This window comes from Euprymna scolopes, chromosome 15 (genome assembly GCF_053919585.1).
Source record: "Euprymna scolopes isolate OS-2025 chromosome 15, ASM5391958v1, whole genome shotgun sequence".
NCBI lineage: Eukaryota > Metazoa > Mollusca > Cephalopoda > Sepiida > Sepiolidae > Euprymna > Euprymna scolopes.
This window is the reverse complement of record NC_136496.1, coordinates 81,470,040-81,475,039: the sequence shown is the minus strand read 5'-3', so window position 1 is coordinate 81,475,039 and position 5,000 is coordinate 81,470,040. Positions and strand designations below refer to the sequence as shown.

The 5,000-nt window shown below is 40.4% G+C and overlaps 1 protein-coding gene across 1 annotated transcript in view; it reads right to left on the bottom strand.

Annotated features, from left to right (window-relative positions):
• Positions 1-5,000, bottom strand: part of LOC145293944 (uridylate-specific endoribonuclease-like) — a 54,815-nt gene that overhangs the window by 48,789 nt on the left and 1,026 nt on the right. The window lies entirely within an intron of this gene.

The window sequence follows — 5,000 nt, the reverse complement described above, 5'->3', positions numbered from 1 at the left end:
TGTTACAGGTTTCCTTTTTCGGATTGGAGATCGATGTTGACGAGGTGGATTCTTTTTTTTTTTTTTTTAGAAACTACTCTAACAGTGCTCGTCGATGCAGTGCATGGCGGTAACTTGACCCTACCACTGGTATTATTACCAAGTGGGATGTTCACCCCTTTAACCGTTAGTTGGTTAGGGTGAAAGGTTATTTGGGCGTGGTTCCTGTGCAACCAGTCTGCACCTAATATCAACTCCCGATCTAAGTCTGGGGTGATATAAAACCTAGACGAAGTTTGCGTCTTCTTTATTTTAATAGGCAGATGGGCCATACTTTTTAGTGGCATCCTTTGCCCGTTTGCAAGAATAAACTGTTAGGTTAGAATCCCTTAACTCTCCTTTATGCGTTTTTAACTCCTCAAAAACTGATGTTTTTAGGAGCGAGACTTCCGATCCAGTGTCGAACAGTGCCTCTATCGGTCTACCTCTTATTTTAACTCGACATTCCATTCCGGAGCTCTGGTTGGGAATTTTATGTCTTCGGGTTTCTTTATTTTCCCGAGTTTCCTTGACCGATTTATTTCTTCGGTGGGCCCGTTTAGGTCTGCTCTCACCACGTTCTGGACATCTATGACCTCTGGTGTGTATTATTTCCAGGGTTACTCCTTTCTTTGACGGTTTGTCATGGTTGCATGTCCATGTGTTTGACCTCTGTGGCGGTCGGTGGCGAGTGGGTTTCGAGTGTAACTTGGCCTTGATTTTTCCTGAAGCAAAGTTATTTAATCTTTCTTCAGGTGCGCATTGCCAGCCTCGTTCTAGCTTATTATAGCTGGAACGCCCTCGCTGCAGTTTTGCCGAAGCACACCCACAAAACATATTTTTGTAAGGTTCAGTTTTGGGTACTCTAAATCTAGTTGGGGCCCCCTCTGTCCCTGATACCTGTTGAAACTATTATTTAAGAAAGAAAGCTTTCTCCTTTTTGTGGCCACTTCGGAGTTGGTGTCTTCTTTTTTTCTTTTTTTTTTTTTTTTCTTTTTTTGTAGATGCTGGGTTGAAGTGGCTGTTTTTGAGTTGGGTTTTTTGTTGTTGTGTTTCCGAGGACTTTGATTAATCTTGTGTTTCTTTTCTTTGGTTTTTGTGCCCGTGGATTTTTCCGTAGAGTCGTGCTTGTTCCTATGCGAGAAATAATCCTGGATTTATAGCAACAATGTGGCACTACCGCCTCCCCCGGGAGCATTATTTGGTTGAGGAACGTCTTGGGAACGCAACCAGCTCCCCGGGAAATAAATGATATCCAATGATATCTAAACGATAGGCACATGGTGGAAACATCAACAAAAACAGGTGATACGTAGTCGGCTAAAACTGTCTGGCATGGGTCGCATCTTGTGTGGTCATTGCGGGCATCTTCCCATCGTCGGCATTAATAGTATGCTGAAATCGAACACTTGTATAAAAATAGCGACAAATGCATTTTTATAAAAATATAATTTATTTAACAGTTAACAAGTAGGAAGCATATTTTGTCGACCCATCGAGTATAGCGAGTAAATCTCAACTGTTTTTAAAACAATGAAATTATATTTAATTCTCTCTATCTTCATTGAAAGAGAGAGAAGGGGAGTGAAAGAGAGAAATAAAGAGAGAGAGCGAGAGAACGATGCGTTTCACGCAATGATTTGCTTTTCAAAATTATAATGTCAACATAGTTTGAACTTTTATTATGCACTGAAACATAAACATGTGTCAATCTTCGAGTCCCGACAGTTTTAACCTTAAAGAAAATGTATCCGCACTGAAATGCGTGTGCGTATGTGTGTTTGCCTCCACATAAGTGCAGGCCAAGTTAGACACAAGGTTCATTAATATAGAAGACCCTAGCTCCCTCAAAAGGGGCTAGCTATCGTGCCACATTAGTATGTCGCTAGGAGACACATTCTCAGTATATTAGGAGCTAATGTTCTTCTCTTTTAAACTACAGTATATGCTCTCCCCCTGTAAAATATTCGCAACAAACGCTCGTCTAGCTACAACCACTGTCAACAATTTTCCTTACTCTCTATCTGTGTTTAAAACTAAACAAAAGTTCCACGAGCAAAATTTATTCACCAGAACTACTTGTCTGTATGACACAATACCGCAAAGCTACTTCCTTGCCGATTACAACGTGGTCATTTTCAAATCTAAAGTAAACAATTCCAATGGTGAACCATCCTTTGAAATAATCAAATTCTATTCAATTTTTGTAATAACCGATCGATATGGTATTGTCCCAATGCCCACCTGACACTCATTAACCCGTACTCTCGAGTGCCCAGTAAGCCATGATAAGTTGTTTTCCTCTAGTCAAAAAATAGGTGGACCTGTACGAGAGTGCCCCCTAAAAATGTGAGCTTTTTTACCTTTTTTTTTAACTATTCTTCGACGATCATCATAGATTGCAGGCCTAACTATCATATTAGCAGAAAAATAAATTTGATAAAAAATGAATTTAATAACTTTTAAGAAGGGGTTCACTTTCTCGGTATAACGTTCTACTTACTTGCTCCCTAATTTATTGTGCATCTCTTTACCGACGTGTCACGTGATTAGTCACGATGAGATTTCCTTAAATTCCCTTACAACAAACAGTAATAATAATAATAATAATAATAATAATAATAATAATAATAATAATAATAATAATAATAATAATAATAATAATACTTCTGATTTCGTTTATCAACGTCTCTCTGGAAAGGGATGGGATTCATTTCCAGAGGATTTCCCTTAATCCCGGCTTCAAACCAGGAGCTTCAAAGATCAAGGGTTTTCCTAAGGATGTTGATGGTACCTATAATAGCAGAGATTTGAAAGCCACCAAAAACATCTGGGATTTGTAGTTTTTTTTAATTGTCCTTCCAGACGACTTGATACTACTCCTAGTGTACCAATTACGACCGGGATTGTTCGTGGTTTAACCCCGTGTATACGCCTTATCTCCAAGGCCAATGAAGCATGATTGCTCCACTTCTCATTCTCCTTCTCTCTCACATTCCTGTCCCAGGGTACTGAGAAGTCTACAATCTGCCAGTTTTTTTAGACCTTGTCAATGACGACCAAATCCGGACGATTATGTTCCAATTGCTTGCTCGTTATGACACTTTTACCTCTACCTTGCCATCCTCACTTGTTCTCACTTCATCAGGCACCTCCTCAAACCATTTACCAGCACACTTCACCCCAACCCTCTTACACACCTCCCAATATATCAGGAGTCCCATGCGAGCGAGTCTTTTGCGGTACTCTCTCTGGGCCAGTCCACTACACCCTGTTGCAAGGTGCGCAATTGATTCTGAGGTCTTACCACAAATCCGGCATCATCATCATCATCATTATTATTATTATTATTATTATTATTATTATTATTACTACTACTACTATTACTACTACAACAACAACAACAACAATAATAATAATAATAATAATAATAATAATAATAATAATAATAATAATACAACAACAACAAATAAAAAGTAAATAAAAATGCCCACAGCTGATCCCGAAAAATATTTTAAGCGTCTTTTAATACGGGACAAGTAGGCCGTCTTTGTTTATTTTTATTTTTTTTTATTCTTAGTAATTACGAAAGTTACATTTGCCCCCATACTTACACAACTGTTTTAGCGTTGTCTTAAGGAGAAGTGCTTTCAAACACCCTGGACAACCTCATCAGCGTGCCCTGTATTTAAGAATTCAGGTGAAAAGTCATCTCCCTCTCAGTACAGACCAATAAGTCTCCTGTGTGTCATGAGTAAGTTGTTGGAATCCATATTAAAGAAGTAGTCAACCACCTCAACAGAAACAACCTTCTTAGTGACACGCAATATGGTTTCCGCTCTGCAAGATCTACAGCAGATGTGCTAACAGTTATATCACACAGGATTTGTGAATCTCTTGACAAAGGTTTCCTTTCCAGGGCAATTGCTCTTGACATATCGAAGGCCTTCGATAAGGTATGGCATAAGGGCCTACTTCACAATATTTCCAGCTACGGTATTACTGGAAATGTTTTCTCAATAATTAAATCATTTCTCTCCGATAGGTTCATAAGAGTAGTGGTTGATGGGCAGAAATCAGAGGCCCACCGTATTAATGCTGGAGTCCCTCAGAGGTCCATCCTGGGTCCAATTCTCTTCCTGATCTACATCAATGATCTCCCAAAACACATACTTAAATCATTCGTTGACATCTATGCTGATGACACGACCATCTATGGCAACACATCAAAGCCGTAAATGACAAAGCTCTCTCTAATTCTCTCTCCTCTGATCTTGAGCACGTGGTACAATGGGGGAAGAGGTGGCTGGTCACTTTAAATGCATCCAAAACCAAGCTTCTATCTTTACATCATCAACGCTCTGATCCCCATCTGGCATCAATTGAAATGGATGGCTCTCATCTTGGAGAGGCTCCATGTTTTGACAAGCTTCTGAGTTTGACCTTTCCTCCTGATCTGAAATGGAACACATACATCAAATCTGTTGCCATGGACGCTGGGAAAATGGTGGGATCCTTCTACCGCTCCAGAAGATATCTCACTACTGATGCAATTCTCTATCTTTATAAAAGCCAAGTACGTCCAAGGATGGAGTACTGCTGCCACATCTGGGCAGGAGCTGCTAAAAACAGCCTATCCTGCCTTGACAGAGTACAAAATAGACTTCGTGGTTTAGTGGGGGATGCCCTTTTCTCTTCCCTGCAACCTCTCTCCCACAGAAGAGACGTTGCAAGCCTGTCTTTGTTTTATCACTATTTCCATGGCAGGTGCTCGTCTGGGCTCCAATCCCTCGTCCCCCCCCCCTCGCCAATCTTTCACGAGAAACACCCGTCTGGCTGAAACTACTGTCAATAATTTTCCCCACTCTTTATCTGTGCCTAAATCCAAACGTAGATTCCATGAGCAAAGCTTCTTTCTTAGAACTCCACGCCAGTGGAACTCTCTGCCGCTTGCCTGTTTCCCACCTGACTACAACTTGGAC